The 27248-nt window shown below is 45.5% G+C and overlaps 1 long non-coding RNA gene across 1 annotated transcript in view; it reads left to right on the top strand.

Moving 5' to 3' along the window:
- Nucleotides 1-5463: 5463 nt before the first annotated feature.
- Nucleotides 5464-27248, top strand: part of LOC311245877 — a 55889-nt gene continuing 34104 nt past the window's right edge. The window contains exons 1-3 of the long non-coding RNA XR_014620766.1: nt 5464-5616; nt 10005-10102; nt 10281-10367. This is a non-coding gene — a long non-coding RNA (uncharacterized lncRNA). The remainder of the gene's footprint in view (nt 5617-10004; nt 10103-10280; nt 10368-27248) is intronic.

Genomic DNA, 27248 nt, shown 5'->3' with positions numbered 1-27248 from the left:
AGCGCTGAGTTTACAAACACCACAAAAAAAGGTTTAGTTATGACCGGGGCCCGAAGGTGAGGGCCGGAAGGACGCCACCCCCTTCCGCTCTCGTAGCCCCTCACGCCTTCGGGCTAAAACCGTTCTGTCCGTACTGGGGTGTTTTAGTATACTCCAAGCACCAGGCGTATAATAATGTCCTCCCGCCTGTAATGGAAGGTAAAGTCAGTAATAGCAAGGTCCCCCCGTTCCCGGGTTCGTCACAATGCACAAATTAGATATTCTCCATATGATACAACAAAGAGAGAGAGGTAGTTCACAGAGGATGGAGTGTCCAAAATACTGGGTTCAAATCTTCTACAGTTTTACTGGCTTACTGCATGCCGTTCTTATAATCTTCAGCTCCACGCTACTAATAATATTCCTACTTCCAATGCAGTCACTGTTCTTCTATTTCTTCATTTACCACTCGGGAAACAGTTCGCTTGTCAGGCGCGTATTCTGATATCTTGTATCCATTTACTCACGGCGTGCAGTGCGGCGACAATGTCTCTCCTGTCTGAGGCTCCACCCGTTCCACAGCGGGGGGAACACCGCAGTTGGCAATAGGAAACTGTTCCACTGGAGAAAAGCACAAGACAAAAAGAGTTGCGTGTCCTCGTACTCTTGCAGCTCCGCGTCCTCTGTTGTCGTCCTCTCGACTCCCGTTTCGTTCTGCTACTGTCCACCATTGATCCTCCTTTCAACAGCGCCAGTACTTCCGGGCACCGCCACGCCAGCCAGCCAATCCACTTCTCGCTCCCTCCAACGACGCTCCCCAGCTGCGTAAGAAAGAGGGCACACATGTGTAGACTGCATGACGTTAAGTAAGCTACCCCCCCCTGGTGGTCCTGCACTCGCCTGCTGTAGCTGTCTTCTGCACAAAATCACCATCCTCCCAAGACGGCTCTCCCCTCTCCCACCGGGACTTCCTGGACTCCGTCTAGACAAGAAAGCAGGGACAGCATGGTGCAGTACAGTGACGGTGATTCGAATACCCATCATAGGCCGATATACACTTGCCTGTTATATCAGCCAGGTAAGCCTTTAGGTCCTCTTCCAGACCATCCCGGGACACGTCCTCCTCTTGGGATCCCGCAGGTACATCCACACCCCCATACAGACACCCATATACCCCCACCCGCGACATAGACAGTGAAGAGGAAGGGAGAGAGGACTGTCCCCTGCGCGGCCCCGGTGTTGCTGACCAGTCTGTCTGACACACAGCTCCGTAGGCGCACATACTGTGGTCTGCCCATCAGATAGTCAAGAACCCAGGACACCAGGGGGGCCTCTACCTGCATCGCCTCCAACTTCTCACCCAGAGAGGGAGAGATAGAGGAAAGAAGGAGAGGACGGGGTGAGAGAAAGAGAGGAGGACATGAGGCGAGAAGGAGAGGACAGGAAGAGAGAAGGAGAGTACAGAAGGAGAGAAGGGGAGTACAGGAGGAGAGAAGGGGAGTACAGGAGGAGAGAAGGGGAGTACAGGGGGAGAGAATGGGAGTATAGGAGGACAGAAGGAGAGGGCAGGAGGAGAGGACATGAGGAGAGAAGGAGAGTTAGGAGAGAGAAAGGAAGAAGCTCAATAGCACTCGAATTAACTTTAACTGTTAAACTGTTTTATATCCTGTCGAATATATGTTGTAAATAGCTTTTAAAGAATAGGTTCACTATTTTTCAACCCAGACCATATTAAAATGCTTTTCCCCAAATATTTCTATTCCTCACTGATATCTTTAAGCATTGAGAAATGTACCACTGCAGCAATGGTTTAGGCCTTCAAACACCATGATAATCTACTTTTCAAACACCATGATAAATCTAAGTTTCAAACACTATGATAAATCCACTTTTCAAACACCATGATAATTTACTTTTCAAACACCATGATAATTTACTTTTCAAACACCATGATAAATCTACTTTTCAAACACCATGACAATGAGGTCAAATAAACATTTGAAAGGTGTATTGTTCCCTGTGTGTTTTTATCATAGAGGTGTGGTTATACTATTAATCTGGATTGTCTATGTTATTCTAATGTTAATCTTAATCAAGGATGAAGATTATTTCACCATACATGACGCATCATAGCTTTTTGCTCACTGATGGGGTCCCATGTTGTGCAGTAGGTGACCTTTTTCTTTTCGCCCCTGCCCTTCAAACAGCCTGAGTCCGCCACTGCCTGCCAGTGTATAAATTAATTACTTTGATATCACCATGATTATAGTTATGTATCACCATGGTACCGCTTTTGCACTTCCAATTCAAACCATGATACTGATGGTACCGTAGTGGTGTTTCACCACCATCGTCGTAGTGACCACAGAATGATGGAAATGCCATTATACTAGGGAGTAGAAGTTTGAAGTGAGCCGAACAGAGCAGCACAGTCATGAATCAATCCGCCAATCACTTTTTGGGGGGTGGCGACAATTTTCTCTTTCTCCTCTGGTCAGATTTATGCCCAATCAACTGGTCCCACTAGGGTTGGGCTGACAGCCATTGACGTCTGAGCCCAACATCGTGATTAAAAACAAAACAGACTAAAAACTCAATGTTATTCACTGGTATATTCTTCAGTTACATCACTATGACTAGTAGTGGCACGGTGGTGTAGTGGCTCACCAGAGGGGAGGGGGCAGGGGCTGACCTGCATGGGAAGACTATAAGAGGGTGTGGCACCTAGGGTGTGGCCTCTTGAGGCATGGGAAGTGGTAGCGATAAGGCAATGGAACCGAAGCTGTATCTGAGACCTGTGAATAAAGGACCAAAGTGAGAACTAACTTCTGCCTCGAGAGTCGTCAATAACGTAAAACGTTACAATACTTATACAATACAATACTACAATTTTATTTTATTTTTGAACAAATTAATTGAAAACTTTAATTTTACTTTAAAATGTTTACTTTAATTAACAGATTGCAGAATGGGTACAGTGAGTACAGTACAGCTCAATACACACAATTGTTAAGGGGATGCAGACCAGAGAAAGACTTTCGTCTTGTTTACATCAGGGTCCCCCATTTTCAATTCATAATGACATTTATGACATACACAACATAGGCCTACAGATGTACAGATATAAAAATCGAATCTAATCATCTAATCTAATCATGACATACATGACATACAGATATACAGTACTGTTGCATTTGTGACATACAAAATATGCAAATATACAGTACTGTTAAACAGAGATCATAACAGCAGATATATACATACGAGGGGGAGGGAAATGTACATTAGGAGGGGGTGGGTGGGTGGGAGGGTGTTCAGACATTTACGGGGGCCAGTTTCGAATTGCAGCCTCCCGTAGGTGCTCTTTGAGAGCGGTTTTGAAGGTGGGTAGGGATTCAAATTTTTTTTACGGCTGTGGCGTTCCACATTGTTGTGGCATAATTGCGAAACATGTTTAGTCCCTTGTTTGAGCCAAATCTGGGTTGCACATGATTTGTGGAACTCCCTCTGGTATTGTGGTTGTGGTATTCACTGACCTTTGGGAAGTACCTCGACATGTACATGGGTACCTTAGTGGTGTAGTGTATCTTGTAGACCAGGCCCATTGCAAGTTGCTGTACTCTGTCGTCTACTCTAAGCCATCCTAGGTTGTCAAAGTGGGCAGGGGTGAGGTGTGTTTTAGGAGTAAGGTCAAGCAGTAGTCTGATCAGTTTGTTTTGTGATGTTTCTGATCTTGTTTTTAGTGCCTTTGAGGTGCTTTGGTACCATGACGCCCCGAGCTCACTGCTAACGAATGAATTTCACGCGCGGCTCCCTCGTGGGATCGCGCGTCTGGTCAGGCACACTGGACCTACGACTTGAGCGCGCGGAAGCGCACCGAGGAAGGCACATTTACATTGGGACAGCTGTAAATGCCTAGTCTAAGTCAGTCATTTTAGAATGATGATCAGTGTGTGACTGTACTCGAAAGAGCAGCGTGGAGCCCCAGCAGCATCAAGAGCTCTCTCTCTCTCCCTCTCTCTCTCCCCCCTCTCTCTCTCTCCCCCCCTCTCTCTCTCTCTCCCTCTCGCTCTCTCTCTATCCCCCCCCCCTCTTCCCCCCCCCCTCTCTCTCTGTCTCTGTCGGGACAGACAGGCAACCAGATATAGACAGATAGACAAACAAACAAACAAACAAACAAACAAACAGACAGACAGACAGCCAGACAGACAGGCAACCAGATATGACAGATAGACAAACAAACAGACAGACAGGGCGGAGTACTAACTATAGTAATATTGTTTATTTGCATTGGGAAAGATAGACACATTAGCTGGCTGAACAACATCTATTGAAAGATAGAGAGAAAACGAGAGAGAAAGAGAGAAAGAAAGAGCTGTACTGTATTGTATACCCATTCTGCAATCTGTTAATAAAATATACACTGATATAAGCCTACTGGTTGCTGTTCAATCATAATAATAATAATCATAATTAGCTGTCAGGAAACAAATAAAACGTTTGTCATTATAGGTGACAAGGTGGATTGACTTAATGACTGCTATATCCTGCTATTATTATTATTATTATTATTATTATTATTATTATTATTATTATTATTATTATTATTATTATTATTAATTATTATTATTATTATTATTATTATTATTATTATTATTATTATTATTATTATGCAACATTGTAATAGTTATAGGTATAAACAAACATACAGACAGGGGGGTGGGAGTTTATTTGCAGATACAGACACAGCTGGTTGAACAACATCTATATCTGTGGTAATAATGCAGATATTCAATTGTATTTCTGTGACTATAATGCGCGTGGCGCACCGCCTCAAATAGGATCGAGGCGAAAAAATAGCTTGCCGCTCGCGAGCCGTTCGCGAGGCGCGCTCCCGCTCGCGGCCAGTGTGCATGCCTACTATCGTCCGTTAACATGGGAGCGGAAGTGAAGAGGCAGCCGCCCGTCCGTCCGTCCGTGTTCATTCGTCAGCAGTGAGCTCGGGGCGTGAAGCATAGTCGTAGTACCCTTACAAACACGGTACGTTTGTAAACAGCGAACAGGACTGTTAGCAGATGCTAAAGTTTAGAAGGTTTTCAAATGTAAACATTCTCACACAGTTGGACAACATTCCACTTGCTTTCCACTGTCAAACATTGTGTTTAGTGGTGGACCAATTAAAACATACTATATAGCCTGCTAAGATTAATATTATTATTATTAAGCACTTCGTGCTTGAAACCCTAATAATAATTGAAAATAAATACAAATAAAAACATTGAAACCATTCTGCACGCAGCGCCCCCATAGCCGCTCCCCGTCCCGGCGGATATGACGTCAGTGTCCGCGCTCTTTGTGTACTGAACCGACTGCGCTGCAGCGCTGAGGAGAAGCGTCCATTGGACTAAACGAGGCTAATGGTAGCAAGCTACGTGTTGTTAATCTGAAAGTGTCAGAAGTTGTTGTGCAGTCGGCTGTGATAAACGCAGTGAGCAAGGATTTGAATTATTTAGTATTCCAAGTTGATCTCATCCATTCAAAATAAACAGAAGAGGCTTCAATCCATAAAGAGAGCGGATTGGGGCAGTGATAGACCGAAGGGTTACGAGAGTTTGTGTGGAGTCCATTTCATATCCGGTAAGTAACATTAATCTTGCACGCTGTTTTGCTAACGTTAGCTGTGATTCGAGCTATGTTACAACTAAAGTTAACATCGGGCATGTGTTCAGTGTTCACTGATTGATTGATTGATTGAAAACGTTAACAGATTGCAGAATGGGTACAGTACAGCCCAACACAAATAATTTCGTCTTGTTTACATCAGGGTCCCCCATTTTCAATTCATAATGACATTTATGACACAATATATAGATCTAATAATCTAATAAGATAAGATATTCCTTTATTGATCCCCTTGGGGAAATTCAGGCATCATAGCAGCATGGGGGGAGGGGGGGAGGGGTACAGGTAGTAAACAACACAGTATACAGGTAGTAAAAGACAACACAGGCAGTGTAAACAATTTGATCAATATGGTCAATATAATTTACTATCTGACTAGCTGAGGAATATTCACATTATTCACAGTGTCACATGAGGTGCAGTATGCAAGAGGTAGTGTTATAATTTACTATCTACTGAGTATACATTAATCAAAGTACCAGGGTAGTCTACTTTGTCCCCCTTGGGTTCCTATAAGTCCCAGGTCAATGTCTGGTAGCAGTCGCTGTCGCTGCCCCCTGTTGTGGGGCCTGGAGGCTGCTAGTCGCTGCCCACTGTTGTGGAGCCTGATGGCCGCTGGTATGAAGGACTGTCCGAGGCGGTTAGTTGAGTGTCGGGGGGGGATGAGTCTGTGGCTGAACGAGCTTCTCATCTTGACTAGCTCGTCGTAGAGGGGGTGGTAGGGGTTCTCCATGATGGCATCCAGCTTCCTTATCATCCCCCTCTCTACCATCACCTCAAGTCTAGGTAGCTCGACTCCCACCACGGAGCTAGCCTTCCTCACCAGCTTGTTGAGCTTGTTGGTGTCCCTTGAGTTGATGTAGCCTCCCCAGCATGCCACAGCATAGAAGAGGATGCTGGCCACAACAGACTGGTAAAAAGACTGCAGCAGTTTGTTGCACACATTGAAGGACCTGAGTCTCCTCAGGAAGAACAGCCTGCTCTGTCCCTTCCTGTAGAGGGCCTCTGTGTTGTCCGACCAGTCCAGTTTATTGTTCAGGTGTACCCCAAGGAACTTGTATGAGTCCACCATCTCCACATCCACCCCTCGGATGGAGATGGGAATCGGGGGGGGCCTCTTCTTGCCCCTCCGGAAGTCCACCACCAGCTCCTTGGTCTTACTGGTGTTGAGTTGGAGGTGGTTGCTGTCGCTCCACCCCACGAAGCTCTCCACCAGGGCTCTGTACTCCTCCTCATCATCGTCGGTGATGTAGCTTACGATGGAGGAGTCGTCTGAGAACTTCTGCAGGTGGCACCCGCTGGAGTTGCGGCAGAAGTCTGAGGTGTAGAGGGTGAAGAGGAAGGGTGACAGCACAGTTCCCTGGGGGGCGCCGGTGTTGCTCACCAGTACGTCAGACTGACTGTCCTTTAGTCTGACGTACTGTGGCCTCTCAGTGAGGTAGTCCTTGATCCAGGCCACCAAGCCGTGCTCCAGCTGCATCGCAGAGAGCTTCTCCGCTAGCAGTGACGGCTGGATGGTGTTGAAGGCGCTGGAGAAATCAAAGAACATAATCCTCACTGAGCTGCGTGGCTTCTCCAGGTGCGTGTACGCTCTGTGGAGCATGTAGATGATGGCATCCTCCACCCCGATGTTTGCCTGGTATGCAAACTGCAGGGGGTCGAGGGAGTCACGCACCAGGGGCTTGAGGTGTTGCAGGACCAGTCTCTCAAACGTCTTCATGACGTGTGACGTCAGAGCGACTGGCCTGTAGTCGTTGGGGGTGCTGGGACGTCCCTTCTTGGGCACCGGGACAATGCAGGAGGTCTTCCAGAGCTGGGGCACCCTCTCCAGCCTCAGGGAGAGGTTGAAAAGATGCTGGAGCGGTGCTGCCAGCTGCTCTGCACATACCTTGAGCACCCTGGGATTGGTGTTGTCCGGTCCTCTGGCCTTGTTTACATTAATTTTGGAGAGCTGCCTACTGACCTGACTGGTTGTGATCGTCAGGGTTGGGGGTGGTGGGCAGTCTGCTGGTGTTGGGGGTGGGGTGCCGTTGCTGATGGGTGTGGGGGGTGGGGGGGCTGCTTTGTAGGTGTGATCTGGTGCTGGTGTCGATGGGTGGGGGGAGGGGTGTGGGGAGGCCACTCTGGTCAAAGCGGTTGAAAAACGAGTTGAACTCGTTTGCACGCTCTGGAGGGCCCTCCACAGCTGTGCCCTGCTGTTTGAAACCAGTGATCTTCCTGACCCCCGCCCACACCTCCCTGGTGTTGTTGGCCTGTAGTCTGCCCTCCAGCCTGTCCTTGTAGCTGACCTTGTCTGCCCTTAGCTCTTTTTTGAGCTCCCTTTGGACAGCCCTGGCCTGCTCAGTGTCCCCTGCCATGAAGGCCCTCTTTTTCCTGTTTAGCAGGTGTTTAATGTCCTTGCTAATCCAGGGTTTATTGTTTGAGAAGCAGCGTACCCTCTTTGTGGGTACGATGCTCTCCTCACAGAACCTGATGTAGTCTGTGATGCAGTGGGATAGTCCATCAATGTCATCACCGTAAGCCCTCTCAAACATATCCCAGTCTGTCGACCTGAAACACTCCTGTAGCTCCTCCTCGACGTCGTCAGACCACTGTGGGACAGACATGGTGGTCGGAGGCTGTCTCTTAATGAGAGGCGTGTATGTGGATACAAGCCTCACAAGGTTGTGGTCTGACTGGCCGAGGGGGGGCAGGGAAGTCGCACTGAAAGCCTCCTTCACGTTAGCATACAGGAGGTCCAGAGTTTTGTCTCCCCTGGTTTTGCAGGTGACATACTGGGTGAAGTTTGTCAGGGTCTTGTTCAGTCTGACATGGTTGAAGTCCCCATTGATAAAAATAAATGCATCCGGGTGTTTTGTCTGAAGCGCCGCGACGGTGGAGTGTATGACGTCACTCGCCTGCGCCGCCGCCGCGCTGGGTGGGATGTAAACAGTGAGAGCCAGGACGTGTGTTATTTCTCTCGGTAAATAGTATGGCCGCAGACTCAGTGCCAATAGTTCAATGTCGGGGGAACAGATACGTTCCTTAATGGTGATGTGCCCCGGGTGGCACCATTTGGAGTTTACAAAGACAACAAGCCCTCCGCCTCTCCGCTTGCCGCTCTGTTTACTCCGGTCGGCGCGCACCGCCGTGAAGCCCTCCTGTTCTATTGCACTGTCCGGGATGTTCTCGTTCAGCCAGGATTCGGTGAAGCACAGTAGGCTTGCCTCCTTGTACTCACGCTGGTTGATCATCAGGGCTGAGAGCTCGTCGGTCTTGTTGACCAGCGATCGCACGTTCCCCATGACGACAGCGGGCATTGAAGGCTTGAATCTCCTGCTGTCCTCTCTCCTGTCCTTCACGCTCGTGCCAGCTCGATTTCCCCGTCTGCGAATCCTTATTTCGGCTGGTAGATTCCTCGGTGGTTCTGCAACTCTGTTTCGAAAGCAGAGGAGAGCCTCCCTCGGGTAAACCAGCCCGCCGTTGTTGCTGTTGTTGTTGTTGTTGTTGTCCTGCCGCGGGTAAACCAGCCCGCCGCCGGTGTTGTTGTCCATTGTTCAGAGCTGTGCTCGACCGAACTTGCCTAACTCAGCTAACTTCACAGAAGTTTTTACAAATGCCTTAACTTGGTCTAAAGCAACGCACAGTCACTTATACACCTATTATGTAAGTATAATCACAAAAAGAATAATTAAGAAAGTAGTAAACGCGATAAGAAGTAAAGGGGGTGGGAGCTGCTATGAAAAGGCTGCCACTCTCCTCGGCGCCAACACACATCATGACATTTATGACATACATGACATACATGCAGTACTGTTACATTTGTGACATACAGGATATGCAAATATACAATACTTACTGTTAAACAGAGATCCTAACAGTAAATATATACATACGAGGGGGAGGGAACTGTACATTAGGTGGGGGTGGGAGGGGGGTTCAGACATTTACAGGGGCCAGTTTCTAATTGCAGCCTCCCGTACTGTGCTCTTTGAGAGTGGTTTTGAAGGTTGGTAGGGATTCACATTTTTTTTTACGGCTGTGGGTAGTGCGTTCCACATTGATGTGGCATAATTGCGAAACATGTTTAGTCGCTTGTTTGAGCCGAATCTGGGTTGAACATGATTTGTGGAGTGGAACTCCCTCTGGTGTCGTGGTATTCTTGTAGACCAGGCCCATTGCAAATTGCTGTACTCTGTCGTCTAAGCCATCCTAGGTTGTCAAGTTACACTCAATGCATAATGAATAGTCAATCGTTTCATAATTCCTTGCGTACGGTCACACCGACATTATCATTCTAGAATGCAGCTCCTCCTACTAGTTATGATGTCCAGTCAAATCAAAGTAATATTTTGTCTTTTCAGGAAAACCGTCAATAGACTGTGACAGCCCTGATTTCGTCCCCTCAAATATTTCCCCATGATCGAGGCACAGTCGAGAAACGTGAAAGCCTACAAGCAAGGTAACATTATGTAACTAGCTAAGTATTATATGTTTGGTTTGGTTAATCGTGTAGCTAAATGCATTAGCTAGCAACACAGTCAGCTGTCTGACTGGATACTCTTGTAACGTTAACTTGCAATAACTATTTATTGTGTACAGATCATTGAAATCTCAATTGACCTCTACTGTGGTTTCAGATATGCAAGAAGGAGACGCAGTGAAGCAAAGTTCTGTCACCAATGCAAGTTGTGGCACCGAGGTTGATGTCCCCCCTGAAGCCTCTGGTACACAAACCCTTTCTTGATCTATAACTTTGAAACATCATCCTTCCTTTTGGTGTGCGATATTGTGTGCTTGTGCAAGCATGCAGTATGTCACCTATAATCCATACATAATGTCACCTTTTTACCCCTTACTGCATGAATAGGTGGAGGGTCACATCCTTTTACAAGTATGTAAAGTCCTATTTGTGCCCAGTTGTTCCCCTGAACCCACAGGCATAGGCGGTGGGTGAGATTAAGATTTGGGTAGGCAATATCACGCAGACCGTGCAACATTTTTCCTTTTTTGTCAATACACACACACTAGGCTATGCGAGGCGAGCCTCACTCATTTAATATATAGTGCAAATTAAGTGTTCAAATGAAGGCATCCAATAATAGATTAACCATTGTCTTACCTTAATGCAGCAAAATTTGATGAACTCTGACTCTCTTCATGTCCTCTTGTTTGCCAAGATAAAGCAACATATAGCCCGGTGCGGCTTCTAAATTACTTTGTTTATATGCCTTGGAAAAATACCGTATATCCATTTAGCTTTTTGAAATTTGACTCAAAATAGCTCGCTGGTTCGCTACAAATGATTGGCGGGCGGAGATTCGGAACGCAGATGTTTGCTTTACTCGGCCTGCGGGATCAGGATGATCATGTGAATGATGTGATTGGCTACATTATTTAATCTGAGCCTATGCGTGATTGGCTACTGCCTGTACCTGGAATGTTAAACACCGCCACCTAGCCGATTGACACCTTCGTCGTTGACACCTTGGCCAGCGGGCTGCAGCACAAGACACACACAATAGCCAGCAGCCTGCGCACATATATTATATATACATTTCAAGATTCCCAGCATAACGATTTGGGTAGGCCTAGCCCTTTTAATTATTTGTTTTGCATCTACAAGCCCTGGAGGACCTTATAAAATAGACGGCATCATGAACACCCGTACTTACCAAGACATTAAAAAATTATGATAATCCGCCCCCTACCATGGACCTTCTAGCACAATGATCGACAAAATACATCCAAATCAACAAAGAAGTGGTTACTGACAACAAAACCAATGTTCTAAACTGGCCATCTCAATATCCAGACCTAATTCCATTTTTTATGATGACTGCCTAATAAGATAAGATATTCCTTTATTAATATAATTTCAGGCATCATAGCAGCATGGGGGAGGTACAGGTAGTAAACAACAGTGTAAACAATATAACAAATCAATATGCATAACATAACATAATTAACTCTGGACATGTGCATATTGGTCAACAAGGTGCGTGATGAGGGTATGTCTGCCCTCTGTTATATTTGCCCTACAACAGGGTTAGAAATAAAAAAAAAATTCAGGGCTATTTTTGCCCCCCTTAATTGATTTTCGGGTCTTTTTTGTATTTCGGGGGCACTGAATTTTTATGATGAAAATGTACATAAAAATGATAAAACATTGACCATATGCCATTTTGTGGCTGCGGCTGTCTTGGTGGCGCAAAGCGCTGTATTTTATTTTTACAGTCTTCGTCCCTATGTTTGATAACATAATGTTAATGTCTCCATAATATAGGGCTCTACGCTAACCTTTTTCCCAAGGAGCACATGTGCTCCTAAATAAAATTTTTTTTTTTTTTTAATTTTTTTTATTATTGCAAAACAAAACTTATTAAAAGTCAGTACTCAACACACAATGTATAATGAAACTTTCAGTAAAGGTGGTTAAAATATATGAAAGTACAGAAACAGGATAAAACAAAAATAGTCAATAATAACATTTTAACCGTATACCGTGTATATCCAGCGAAGTTACAATTATATAAATGTTAGTATATAATATACCCCGAATACCTATTTTCTAAAACCCTACACACATATGCTCCAGCTCAAATCCCCCCCTCCCGGACCCCCTCTTGGATAGTACCTCCATTATCCCTCACTCCTAACCAGACATCACCATTATAGGCTAGCTTTTATTCTCTCCACCACTTCTAACCACATTAACATTTTGGATTCATTGAGCCCTAGAATTCTTGCTGTTGATATTTCTTGATATATCACATCAAGATATGTAAGAAACCACACTTTCCGGCACATTTTTTCCGGTTGAAACCAACGTGATGCAATCAGTTTTTTAGCTACTGTGATACCCGATAAAACCAATCTTTTTAGTTGTGGGTTCACTGCAAACTCAAAAACATCATTCAATAGCAATACAGCGGGGTGTACAGGTATATTCCAAAATACGAGTATTGATAATTGTTGGGACACATCTTCCCAGAATGTCTTAACTGGTGGGCAGTCCCAATACATGTGCATAAATGTTCCTTCGTCCCCATTTGTACATTGGGAGCATTTGGAGTTTTGTATAAGCCCCATTTTGCACAGCCTTATAGGAGTCAAGTATGTACTGTGGCCTCTCAGTGAGGTAGTCCTTGATCCAGGCCACCAAGCCGTGCTCCAGCTGCATCGCAGAGAGCTTCTCCGCTAGCAGTGACGGCTGGATGGTGTTGAAGGCGCTGGAGAAATCAAAGAACATAATCCTCACTGAGCTGCGCGGCTTCTCCAGGTGCGTGTACGCTCTGTGGAGCATGTAGATGATGGCATCCTCCACCCCGATGTTTGCCTGGTATGCAAACTGCAGGGGGTCGAGGGAGTCACGCACCAGGGGCTTGAGGTGTTGCAGAACCTAGTCACCTTTTAGCCATGCGACTAAGAATTAATGCAAAATTTGCAGATATAACTGCCATTAGGAAACAACAAGCTCTAGTAACAGAACCCAAAATAATAAACGATACATTCAAAGAATTCTACTCCGATTTATATAACTCAGAAACGACCTTTGATCAAGACAAATTAGACACATATCTTAATCAAATTACTCTCCCTAAACTTACAGATGAAGACGCTAAACAGTTAGAAGTACCGATCACATTAGAAGAACTCAAGAAGGCCATATCCGGAATGAAAAACGGCAAAGCTCCGGGAATTGACGGTATCCCATCAGAAATGTACATTTCTTGCTGGGACATATTTGGACCCTTATTACTAAATATGATCTTATACTCAGTCAAAGAGGGAAGCTTCATCGAACACCAAAATACCGCACTCATTTCAGTTCTTCACAAAAAAGACAAAGACCCCACTGAATGCGGTAGTTACCGTCCTTTAAGCCTCCTCGGAACCGATGTCAAACTGTACTCTAAGATATTAGCCATCAGATTGCAAAAGCATATGACGTCTTTAGTTCATACGGACCAAACAGGCTTCATAAAAGGTCGCCTGATCAATGATAACATAAGGCGAATACTGCACGTACTAGATACAGACAAAGAGGACATCACACCTAAGGCGATACTATCCCTGGATGCTATGAAAGCATTTGACAGGTTGGAATGGTCGTTTCTATGGGCAGTATTGGAAAGGATGGGGTTAGGAAAAGGTTTCATTGATATGATTAAAGTACTATACAAGGACCCATCGGCCATGATTACAACAGGCACAATCATCTCCAAAATCTTTCCGGTATCACGCTCTGCCAGACAGGGTTGCCCTCTTAGTCCCGGACTATTCAATTTATCATTAGAGCCTTTAGCACAATATATAAGACAATCCCAATCCATAGAACCAATCGTAATCAAGGGCACACAACAAAAAATTAGTCTATATGCGGACGACGTAATATTGTTCATGCAAAACCCCAACACCACATTGCCTCATCTGCTCAAGTTGATTGAGAACTTTGGTGATTTATCGGGATTTAAGATAAATTGGCCGAAGTCGGCTTTCCTTCCACTTAACACCCCTGCAAAAAAAGATATAACCCTCCCAGGTGCGATACCGATGGTAAAACATTTCAGATGCTTGGGAGTGGAAATATTCCCCACCATAAGACAAACGGTGAAGCACAATTACACAAAAATACAGAACAAAATCAAGGACGACCTGGACAGGTGGGCAAAACTTAAAAACTCAGTACAGGCAAGGGTATCAATAGTTAAGATGGATGTATTACCAAGAATCAATTTCTTCAGCTCAATGCTTCCGTTACCTCCTCCAGAGGGCTACTGGAAAAGATTACAAACCTCCACATACAAATTTATTTGGAATAACAAACCACCTCGCATAAAAAGATCCACCGCACAGAGAAGTAAAGCAGACGGTGGCATGGCAGTCCCAGATTTTTTACAATATTTTAATGCCTTCACATTAAGACCATTGAAGAAGATATGGTTTGACCCCGAGGCTTTGGTATCTTGGAGAAAATTAGAAGAAAACATAGTAGCCCCACAGAGATTGAAAGACATAGCATACACTAAACTTTCAATCAAGCATTGTGAGCGAGAATTTGGCCCAATAATAACCCATGCAATCAGGACATGGCGGGAAACTCAAAGGAAATTTCCTAACAATCAAGTATGGCATAATCACACTCCCATATTCAATAACAATGCTCTCTTAATGGGAAAACGACCTATAAGATTCCCTGTATGGGAAGAAAGAGGCATACACTCATTAGGGGATATTTTTAATAACAAGGGCCTCTGTAGTTATGTCGAAATATGCATAAAGTTTAACCTCACCGAGTCCACATGGCTTTTTTACATACAGTTAAAACTTTGTATGAGATCCCACGGTGTTCCATTACACATACCAATTGAACACCACAGATACCACAAATTTTTCTATGACAGAAATACATTGGGAGGTTTTGTATCAGGTTTTTATTCACAATTACTAACGTCCTCGTACGAAACCCTTCAACTAGACAATGTCTGGAGGAGGGATATACCAGACCTGGAAAATGACTTTGATTGGCAAGGAGCCTGGGCAAATGTCCGACTTACATCAAGGAACCCGGATCATCAACAAATCAATCTGAACTATATTCACAGGACATACTTGACTCCTAAATAAAATTTAAATATATAAAATCTAAATAAAAATGTAGGAGCACACAAATAAATTTAGGAGCACAGTGCAAATTGTTCAAGTAACACAGTTTATTAACAAACTATTTATTACATGCATATTATACTGTGTGTGTGCATAGGGCCAAACATCTGTGCAAATAGCACATACCACCAAAATCACACATTGGCCCATGCCTATAGACACAAAGGATATCGGTTGTCAAGCTGCTTTTGTATGTTGTAGTGTTGTCACAATACCAACATTTTTACTTTGATACAGATAGGAAAGGTAATGGAATATATTATTAGATGACAGAACATGGAACATTCATTTATTAAATACATATTAGTAACTTATACATAATAAAAAAGACTATGTGCCATTTTAAATCGAATTGAGCTGAATTAAATGAATTTTAACCATTTTCATATCCATTACGAGTCGAAATTCTCCGCTCTTTCTAAAGCAATGCATGTCGACTGGAGCGTGTCTGTCTGTGTCTGACTCAGCCTCTGCTTTGGTCCAATCACATTCCCCCACCCACAGTCTGCGAATCAGAAGCAGAGTATAGGGCGGGTCTTCGCAGCAAGCTTGGTTGTCTCTCAGCGACCTACATGCTCTCACCTGGGGCAGTGTAGCGCATAATGTTTATATATATCTATGGTGTAGCGGGGCTCCGTCGTCTCGAGTCTATTACATTAACTTACTCTCATGCTTGCTCGCACACACACGCACGCTCTCTCTCACGCTCGAGTCGCACACACACACACACGCTCTCTCACACACTCGCTCTCCGCTCTCATTCCAACTCCGCTTCTCATGCTCGCTTGCACACACACACACACAGAAGCGAAAAAAGCACTACTGAGTTTGTAATCTTCACTCGTCTCGCACATTACACCCCTTCCTGACAGGGAGCGACGCGAGCGAGCGTGATTGCGAAAATGATCATGAATCAGACTATCCTGACCTGCCGCGAGCGACAGCGAACTGAGCAGCGATGTCGTCCACCCCTCAGATATTCGCTCGCTGGGTCTCTAGTTGAGCGATTACGCGGCCGAGTCCCGCCCCTAAACACTTTTTATTGGTCAAGAATCGCAGGCTGCCCCCACGTGTGCTTCCAGGTAACACACACAGACACACTCGGACACGCGCCGCCTCATATCAGGACAGTGTCGCGCGCGATTTCGTCTCCAGTTCGCTCGCTCGCTCGCTCCCTGTCAGGAACCGGTGTTATGCGAGTAAATTATTTTTCCTGTTCGCACACATATTTTTATGGGCAATGCGAGTGAAATGCTCACACTGTATATACTCTCACTGTAATATACCAATTATATATATAATTGGTAACCTGTCGGGGGCATTTTTTGCCCCCCTTAACTGATTTTCGAGGGCATTTGGTAAATTTTAGGGCATTTTGCCCCAAGCCCCCCTTAATTTCGAACCCTGCCCTACAATAATAGTTAAAATATATAATCTAATCCAATTTATAGTCTGAAAAAAACTAAATGCTAAATATATGCAATATATAATCTAATAATCTAAATCTAATCTAATATATAATAAAAAAAAATGCTAAATATATGATCTGATGAAGTATACAGTATTCACATATGGTGCGGTATGCATAAGGTAGTATATTGTCCTTTTAGGTTCCTAGTAACGCACTGCTCGCTGGCCTCCCGGCCACTGCCACCAAGCCTCTTCAACTCATTCAGAACGCAGCGGCCCGCCTGATCTCAAACCTACCGAAGTCGGCCCATCAGGGCTGTACGCTAAGCTTTTTCACTAGGGGCACACTTGCCCCTAAATGAGACATTTAGGGGCAAAAAAAAAATTTTAGGGGCAAATTTTTAAATAACAATTTTACCATTATTAAAAAAATATGTTCCTCCTGCCTCATTACTGTGGTCCTTTTATTTAACATTTAAGTGCGTTTGTTTTCAGGTTTGTATCTTTTATAATGAACCAACCGAGAAAGTGTGTAAATCACTAATAGAACAAAAACAACAAACTGTGTGTGTGTGTGTGTGTGCGCGCGCTTGTGTAGTGCTCCTTGAATGAGATCACCACAACACACACACACCATTGCATTAATCAGGAGGACAAGAAACTCTGCATACATTTGTTTCACAATGAAAAGTGCTTTAGAAATCAAATGAATTATTATTGTAAATAACCCCATGAAAGGTTTATTATTTGTATGGGTAATTACCTGCTTCATATTTGTGATGTTACTGGTTTCAGGGTGTGCCTAAAGTGATCAATGTGTTGGGCCGTTTATAGAGATCTATGCCAATTAATGTTTATGTATATCCGGGACTTTTTTTAGTAAGAATTGAGAGGTATTTGTATATGTGACCTTTATTTTGAAAACCGTGTTGCGACGCAACCTTATTTACATTTGCGCTTTTGACAGTGAAATGTTCAGTCCAACTTAGCTCGAAGGAAAGACTAATCAAAAAGGTTTAATTGACCCGTATGAGGCTCTTACGGTAGGACTTTGATTGTTTATAGAAGTGGAATGTAATACTATGCTAAACGAGAAATAAACAGTTTGTGACAGCCAGTAAAGTTGCAAGCCACTTTCATTTCATATACGGGGACACCGTGACAATTATTAGTATTATCTTATTTGCATATTGTCTCATTATTAGATAGATAGATAGGTTGATATTTTATAAATTTAAGTAGACAGTATTTCACGTCCTAATAGTGGGCTACTACTACTCACCTAATGCATCTCTGAACCTGAACGTTAGAAGTGTCCGTGTCCCCGTCAATCAATCATCACATCATCACGTCAATCATCATCATCTTATCATCTCTCCACATCGGACGTGGTTGTCATAAGATGGACTGATATCCACTCCGTTGTTCTTGCAGAGCAAAATTTGTATCTTAAATGTATTGAAATGAGGTGCTTCTTTGGCGATGCAATAGTCCATATTGAAAGGAAGAGAGGCCACATTCAGTTTCGTTTTGCTAGGAATTATGGGATTTGGTGTTGGATGTATAGACTACGCAGATAGGGACATGGTCTTTAATCGCACGATAGACTACAAGTACCAAGTATATAGCGTGACCTAGATTCACTCCACACGCAAATCTTTTTTTCACTCAGGCTATCTGTGATCGCAGTAAGTTCATTCATTGCCGACAGATTCTTTCATAGCACCACGACATTGTGTCGCACTGACAGCTCGCGTGAGTGGCGTCATCACACGCCTTGGATAATTTAGGAGTGAAATGCGAATGCAAGGCTTGAAAGCACTACTCGCAAGCCCGCCCCCAGATAATATTTACCAATCGCAACGGCCAATTAAAGGGGCAATTCGCGATCATATCATCGCAGTGTACAGGCCTGCCCATGTCGCCCCACTTCTTAGGGACCTGCACTGGCTCCCCATTGCTGCACGTATCCGCTTCAAGGCCCTCGACCTAGCATACCGTGCGGCAAAGGGAACCGCTCCCGCCTACCTCCGGTCAATGGTCTCTAACTACACACCCTCAAGACCCCTACGCTCTGCATCTTCTGGCCGCCTCAGACCTACTCCTATCCAAGCCCCGGGAGGGTCATCAAAGAGATGCCGCCTATTCTCAGTCCTTGCCCCACAATGGTGGAATGAACTACCCACCCCAGTTAGGACAGCCGAAACCCGTCCAATCTTCCGCCGTCGACTTAAGATGCACTTCTTCAACCATTATCTGAAATAATAATATAATAAAAAAAAAAACTCTAACACTAACTAACCTTACTGTCATGCACTTGTCCTAATAAACTAACCTACACTGTAACAGAGCCCCCTGCTGTACTCACTATACACACACGACTGTGTGGCCAAGTTCAGCTCCAACTCCATAGTGAAGTTTGTGGACGACACAGTGGTGGTGGGGCTGATCTCGGACAACGACGAGAAGGCCTACCGGGAGGAGGTTGAGGTACTGGAACGCTGGTGCCAGGACAACAGCCTGCTCCTGAACATTGGTAAAACCAAGGAGCTGATCGTGGATTTTAGGAGGAGACAGCAGGAGACACACACACCACTGAGGATAAACGGGGCTACCGTGGACAGGGTGAGCAGCTTCAAGTACCTGGGGGTCCACATCTCAGAGGACCTGACATGGACAACCCACATAGACTCAGTCGTAAAAAAGGCGAAGCAGCGCGTCTACCACCTGAGACAGTTAAGGAAGTTCAGAGTATCTGGGAAGATACTCCAGTCCTTCTACTCCGGAGCTGTAGAGAGCATCTTGACTGGAAACATCACTGCCTGGTATGGCAACAGCACGGCACAGGACAAGAAGGCCCTACAGAGAGTGGTGCGCTCAGCCGAGCATACCACGGGTATTGCACTACCAACCCTGCAGGTCCTATACAACAAGAGGTGCAAATCTAGAGCCTGCAGGATAATGAAAGACCCTCACCACCCCAACAACAGCCTGTTCATGCTGCTGCGGTCAGGCAAACGCCTGCGAGCACCAGTAACGAGGACAGAGAGACTTAGGCTCAGCTTCTTCCCCCAGGCCATCAGAGCCTTGAACACTGAACACTCCACGCACAAGCACACATGAGCACACACACAACACTAGCAGCCACTTTAACATGAGCACACACACACTCATGCTGCACACGCTCACACTATGGACACTTTACAGAAGGAAAGATCACTTTAAGAATAGTATAGCTTGAGATCGTATAATAATGGCATTGTATAGCAGTGTACATAAATAGTCCAGTCATTATAGGCCAGAATTAGGCTAAACCTAGGACAAATTGCAACATTAGCAAACTCAACTGATTTTGTATCCTCAATATGTCTTTAGTGAGAGAAAAAAAGTCCCAAGGAATCCCATCATGGGAAATGTGTTTTTTTTTCAATGTTTTGTTACCCCTATAGTCCAGTCATTATAGGCCAGAATTAGGCTAAACCTAGGACAAATTGCAACATTAGCAAACTCAACTGATTTTGTATCCTCAATATGTCTTTAGTGAGAGAAAAAAAGTCCCAAGGAATCCCATCATGGGAAATGTTTTTTTTTTCAATGTACTTGATTGCTGGCAGGATCACTGACGACACTGTCTTTCAGAGATTGTGATGCGTTCAAATTTTGAGGTAGCTCAAAAGTAAAGATATCATTTGATTCTAGACAACCTCGGGTTTCCAATGAGACCAACCATGTCATGTTACCTCATTGGAAAGGGGGCTACATACCTAATTATTCAAAGTTAAGACGATTTTTTGGGGAGGGAAATATGGCCATCACCATTTTTCAAATGGTCCCTTGGCCTTCTACCTCAATATATGTTAATGGAAATGGGTTACATGGGTACCTACAAGCCTCCCCTATACAGACATACCAAATTTATGTTAAGCCCATGTAGTTTTGTGCAAGAATCATGTAGTGTTTTGCATGCTGTACAAATATGTAGTTTCCGCCTATTATAAAAAAACCCATCTCCATGGACCTATCCCCACGGACATAAACCCTTGAGCCCCATCCTCGTGGACTGAGCTCCACAGAGCCTATCTACTAATATTCCAAGAAGAAAAAAAAGTCTTTATCAAATGTTTTGATTAGTTCTGGCGTGTATGCTAATTGGTGCATATCAAATAAGATAATGTGTGATTTGCATGAGTAAACAGAATAATTCAATGAAGTTGTGATTGACTTTTTTTCTTGTCTTTGTGTGTGTAATCAGCTTGTGAGTTTTTATAGTGATATCTAAAAGTAAAATTTTCACCACTGTTATAACAGGCATTTTTCGATATGAATATATATAGGTCGTTTTCAAAACTTTCCCATGATGGGATTCCTTGGGACTTTTTTTCCCTCACTAAGGACATAATGAGGATACAAAATCAGTTGAGTTTGCTACTGTTGCAATTTGTCCTAGGTTTTTTCATATAATGACTGGACTAAAAGACCCAATGCCTCATCCGTAGCTCATGTACATATACCGATATGCCTACTTTGTTTACTTGTTTACTTGTTTATTGCGCTATGTCGCTCTATTGGCTGGACTCTTATTATTATTACTTGTATTATGCACATCGTTGCGGGCGAGACCCCCCGCATTTCACTGTATACCTGTATGCGTGACAAATAAAACTCTTGTATCTTGTATCTCTTGTATCTAACACGCAACACTTTGATGAACATTGTTACTCAGCTGATAGAGTTGTACCCTTCCTGATGACTTGTCGTACAGAACTTGTAAGTCGCTTTGGATAAAAGCGTCAGCTAAATGTAAATGTACTAGTTGGATGTCTGGCAGCAGTCGCTGCCCACTGTTGTGGAGCCTGATGGCCGCTGGTATGAAGGACTGGCCGAGGTGGTTAGTTGAGTGTCGGGGGGGGGGGGGGGGGGTATGAGTCTGTGACCGAACGGGCTTCTCATCTTGACTAGCTCGTCGTAGAGGGGGTGGGAGGGATTCTCCAGGATAGCAGCCAGCTTGCTTCTCATCCCCCTCTCTGCCACCACCTCTAGTCTGACCAGCTCTACTCCCACCACAGAGCTAGCCTTCCTCACCAGCTTGCTCAGTGGGATTCTTATGCGTTACCTCCTTTTAAACTCCGGAACGGCTGATTTGATTCTGAAATAGATGGAATAGAATTACTTTATTCATCCAGAGGGAAATTGGCACTACAAATCGCTCACAGTAAACTGTAAACATTTAGGTAGACAGGTTAGGTATTTAGGTTGCTCAGCTGTTTAGTCACCTGGTCTGCAGAAAGCCACAATGTGGGGGGAGGGCCCGGTAGTCAAGCCGTGGGGGCAGACAGGCTGCACCAGAGAGGGAGGGGGTTGCTGGAGTTGGGAGGGGGGGGGGGGCAGAGACTAGCCGGGGCAGCTGTGTCATTAGCTCACATTAGCCCTATCCACGTCTCCATCCACTCCCCTTCCCCCGCCGGTTTAATGCTGGTTATGGTCTGCATTCCAGTCCTGATTTGATGTCATTATTCTCGAGTTTCCTCTCCAACTTCCTCCTGTAGTTGTCTTTTGCCTCTCTGAGGTTGGTTTTCAGAAGCCCCTGAATTATTTTGACCTCCCTGTTACCTGCATTGAAAGCCCTCTTCTTTTCATTGAGTAGGGCTTTGATGTCCCTAGTGACCCATGGCTTGTTGTTAGGGTAACAGTCCTTGAAGGGACATTGGAGTCCACACAAAAATGTATGTAGTCTGTGATGCACTCCCATCAATGTCCTCTCCATGGGGCTCATAGGGTGCCTGACAGCCTGTGACCTCAAAACAGCCCTGTAGTGCCTCTTGGGCTTCCTTCGACCACCTTCCAACAGTTGTCTTTTGACCAGAGGCACACAACAGGGGTTGAGGTGAACCAGGTTGTGATCCGACCGGCCCAGCTGTGGTAGTGGTGAGGACCTCCTTGATGTTGGCATACAGCAGGTCCAGGGTCCTATTTTCCCTGGTGTGGCCGCAGGGAACAAAATAAATACCCGCCAACCGCCAATGGTGGGCAGATTTAAGGTTTGGCGACTAACAATGAGAGGTCTGCCCGCCACCTGGCGTGTAGTTCATATCGATACTTTTATTTTGAAAATCCTGTGCGGGTCTCATTTCCGCCCCAAGCGCAGCTCCAGTCATAATATCTATGGCTCCAGCAGCTAGCAACGTTCGGTTCATATGATACTCTTATTTTGAAAAAACCCGTGGCAACTCCGCAAGTCATATCCGCCCCAGTCCGTGCTTCTGCTCGCATTAAAGCCGAGCAGCGCTACACAGCAGTGCCCCTATTTTGCGACCCGAAATACGTTTTTTTTTTTTTTTTTCACACAACGGGTCAAATGCATCTAACACGCTTTGCATCGTCGCCATTCCTTTATGCCCACATCGCCCGAAATGAACGTTACGTTAGCGTAAGCTAACAAGCTAATCCTGATCAGAGGCAGAGCCATAGAGAACAGCAGCGTTGTTTTTTTCCCGTAGCCGCATTTTGCGGAGACGCTCTCTGATTGGCCACTGACTGACGCTCTCTGATTGGCCACTGACATGTGCGCCCAATCGCGTGACGAGCTGTGTCTTTGCCCATTTCCGGGTCTAACAGCCTGCAAACTACCTAACGCCTAGTTTATCACTGGTTAAGCTTAGGCGACTCTTTCGAAGTTGGTTAAGGTTAGAGTTTGGAATCAGGGCTGGTGTTCTATCGCCCTGCTCTAAGACAAACTCTAACCTTAACCAACTTCGAAAGAGTGCCTACGCTTAACCGGTGTAGAAACAGGCGTCACACGATTGGGCGCACATGTCACATGAAGTGGCCAATCAGAGAGCGTCTCCGCAAAATGCGGCTACGGAAAAAAATAACGCAGAACAGCAGACAGTGTGGACTGGGGAAAGGGAAATGGGGGGGGGGGGGCACTCTCCCTTTCTCTGTGTGTGTGTGTGTGCGTGCGTTTGGAAAGATGATGAAGTCAGTCAGGAGTATATTATAGTAAACTGAGGATTACTGAGGATGGACAGTTAAGGAGTTTCGAGAGGAGTGGAAGTTTGAAGACAGACTAGACTACAATATGATGCGGGGGTGGTGAGTTGAAACAGTGTGTGTGTGTCCCTCCCGACCTCACTTCTATGTTTCAATAAATTATTTGCATTTAAAACTATTAACGCTGACTCATTCCTTCAGTCCACTCAAAATTATGCTAATATTCCTTATGTTGTTTATGATATTAATTGAAAATAGCATATGAGAGTATTATATAGTAATAATAACACATGGCGATATACTAAAAAGCTATTTATAATGTTTCAAGTTTCTTTAATAGTTGTCATACAGAAGTACAGAATACTTTCATACAAAATGCTTCTTATTGTTACGCTCCAGAGACTGTGCTAGACAAGGTAGTATCAAATAACATAGTATAGCATGTAAATTAGAAGTAGAAAATGAGGTCACAGTGTTCAGTATAGACATATGTACAATGTTCGATGCAGAATAGACGTAACTGAGTTACCATATAATATACAATACTATGCAGTGTACTAATGTACAATATTATATAGTGCAAAGCAGAAATGCAGAAATGGGATGAGGTACAATTTAGGTACAATTTACAGTAAGGTGTACGAGTTGTAGTGCAATCCTTCATCAATAAATATAAAGTGTGGGGAGTGGGTGCTACAGTGTGTTTGTTTAAAGTGAGTGTGTGCTATAAGGTGTGGGGAGTGGGTGCTACAGTGTGTTTGTTTAAAGTGAGTGTGTGCGTGTGGATGTGTGTGCTATGTGCGTTTGATGGTTGTTGTTGTGTAGTGTTCATTGTTCGTTAAGCAGCCTGATGGCCTGGGGATAGAAGCTTCTTCTGAGTCTTTCTGTGCTCGCCTTGAGACTCCGGTATCGCTTGCCTGACCGCAGCAGTTCAAAGAGGGAGTTGTTCGGGTGGCTCGAGTCCTTAATAATTATCTTAGCCTTCCCCCTGCACCGCTTGTTGTAAATGTTCTGGAGGGTGGGGAGCCCCCCTCCGATTGTGCGTTCGGCTGAACGTGTCACTCTTTGTAGTCTGCTTCGGTCTTGTGCAGTGCTATTCCCAAACCAGGAGGTGATGTTGCCAGTCAGGATGCTCTCTATTGTACATGAGTAGAAGTTCTTAAGGATCTTCTGACTGACTTGGAACTTCCTTAGGCGCCTGAGGAAGTAGAGGCGTTGTCGTGCCTTCTTCACAACACTGTCAATGTGTGTGGTCCATGTCAAGTCCTCGGATATGTAGGCTCCGAGGTACTTAAAGCTGTTCACTCTCTCAACCGGTGCCCCGTCGATGCTGAGGGGGGTGTAGTCCTTGACCCCCGACCTCCTGAAGTCCACAATCATCTCCTTTGTTTTGCTGACGTTCAGGGAGAGGCTGTTTTCCTGGCACCATCCCGCCAGGACCTTGACCTCTTCCAGGTAGGCCCTCTCGTCGTTGGCAGAGATCAGGCCCACCACCACTGTGTCGTCGGCAAATTTGATGATTGTGTTGCTACTCCGCTGAGCCACACAGTCGTGTGTGTACAGGGAGTAGAGGAGGGGACTCAGAACACAGCCCTGGGGGGCCCCTATGTTGAGGGTGATGGATGAGGAGGTGCAGTTGCCTGCTCTCACCACCTGGGGTCTGCCCGTCAGGAAGTCCAAGACCCACTGGCAGAGGTCATAGTTCAAGCCCAGGTCCCTGAGCTTGGCTATGAGTTTGGAGGGGACTATGGTATTGAATGCCGAGCTGTAGTCGATGAATAGCATTCTCACATAGTTCCCCTTCCTCTTGTCCAGGTGTGATGCTGCTGTGTGCAGCACATGGGCTATGGCGTCCTCCATGGACCTGTTGGGGCGGTATGCAAATTGCAGGGGGTCCATGTTGATGGGGAGGGAGGAGCAGTCAAGTCAAGAGTTTTAATTGTCACGGCATACAGGTATACAATGAAATGCGGGTGGTCTTGCCCGCAACGATGTGCAATACAGTGGTACAACATATAATAGAATCAAAAAATGAAAAAACAACATTGTGCAGTAAACAGGTAACTGGTAACATGGAGTGACATCTCGGTATCTGTACATAGTTATTTACAGAGCATATGGGACATGCTAGTTAGCTTTGGTAGTGCATACACTGTTCCTGTTATTCTAATTTAAAGTGTCCTTTCCTTTTGGCCATAAGTGTGCGTGTGTGCGACATGAGTGTGTGCCCGCTCATGTTAAAGTGTTAAGTGGCTGCTCGTGTGTGAGCGTGCACAGCGTGCGTGTCGTGTGTGTGTTCATGTGTGCTTGTGTGTGGATAGTTCAATGTTCTGAGCACTCAATGTTCATTGTTCAGGGCTCTGATGGCCTGGGGGAAGAAGCTGAGCCTAAGCCGCTCTGTCCTAGTAGCTGGGGTTCGCAGGCGTCTGCCTGACCTCAGCAGCTGAAACAGGCTGTTATTGGGGTGGTGAGGGTCTTTCATTATCCTGCAGGCTCTGGATTTGCACCTCTTGTTGTATAGAACCTGCAGGGCGGGTAGTGCAATACCCGTGGTACGCTCGGCTGAGCGCACCACTCTCTGTAGGGCCTTCTTGTCCTGTGCCGTGCTGTTTCCATACCAGGCAGTGATGTTTCCGGTCAGGATGCTCTCTACCGCTCCTGAGTAGAAGGACTGGAGTATCTTCCCCGATACTCTGAACTTCCTTAACTGTCTCAGGTGGTAGAGGCGCTGTTTCGCCTTCTTTACTACTGTGTCTATGTGTGTTGACCATGTCAGGTCCTCTGAGATGTGGACCCCCAGGTACTTAAAGCTGCTCACCCTGTCCACGGTAGCCCCGTTAATCATCAGTGGTGTGTGCGTCTCCTGCTGTCCTCTCCTATAATCCACGATCAGCTCCTTGGTTTTACCAATGTTCAGGAGCAGGCTGTTGTCCTGGCACCAGCGTTCCAGTACCTCAACCTCCTCCCGGTAGGCCTTCTCGTCGTTGTCCGAGATCAGCCCCACCACCACCGTGTCGTCTGCGAACTTCACTATGGAGTTGGAGCTGAACTTGGCCACACAATCGTGTGTGTAGAGTGAGTACAGCAGGGGGCTCAGAACACAGCCCTGGGGGGACCCGATGCTCAGGGTGATGGTGTTGGAGGTCTGACCCCCCACCCTGACCGCCTGGGGTCTTTCGCTCAGAAAGTCCAGTACCCAGGCGCTCAGGGCGGAGCTCAGACCTAGCTCGATCAGCTTGTCCACCAGTCTGGTGGGGACTATGGTGTTGAACGCTGAGCTGTAGTCAATGAACAACAGTCTCACATAGCCCCCCTTCTGACGGTCAAGGTGCGAGAGGGTGCTGTGCAGTACCTGGGAGACCGCGTCGTCGGTGGACCTGTTTGTCCTGTATGCAAATTGCATAGGGTCCATATCACTGGGGAGGGAGGCACAAATGTGGTCCTTGACCAGCCTCTCGAAACATTTCATGACCACAGAGGTGAGTGCCACCGGTCTGTAGTCATTTGGACATGTTGGGGAGGGTTTCTTCGGTACAGGG

Source organism: Notolepis coatsorum (assembly GCF_963971535.1).
Source record: "Notolepis coatsorum genome assembly, chromosome: 19".
NCBI classification, from domain to species: domain Eukaryota; kingdom Metazoa; phylum Chordata; class Actinopteri; order Aulopiformes; family Paralepididae; genus Notolepis; species Notolepis coatsorum.
Note: the sequence above shows the minus strand (reverse complement) of the source record. Positions and strands in the feature narration are given on the sequence as shown.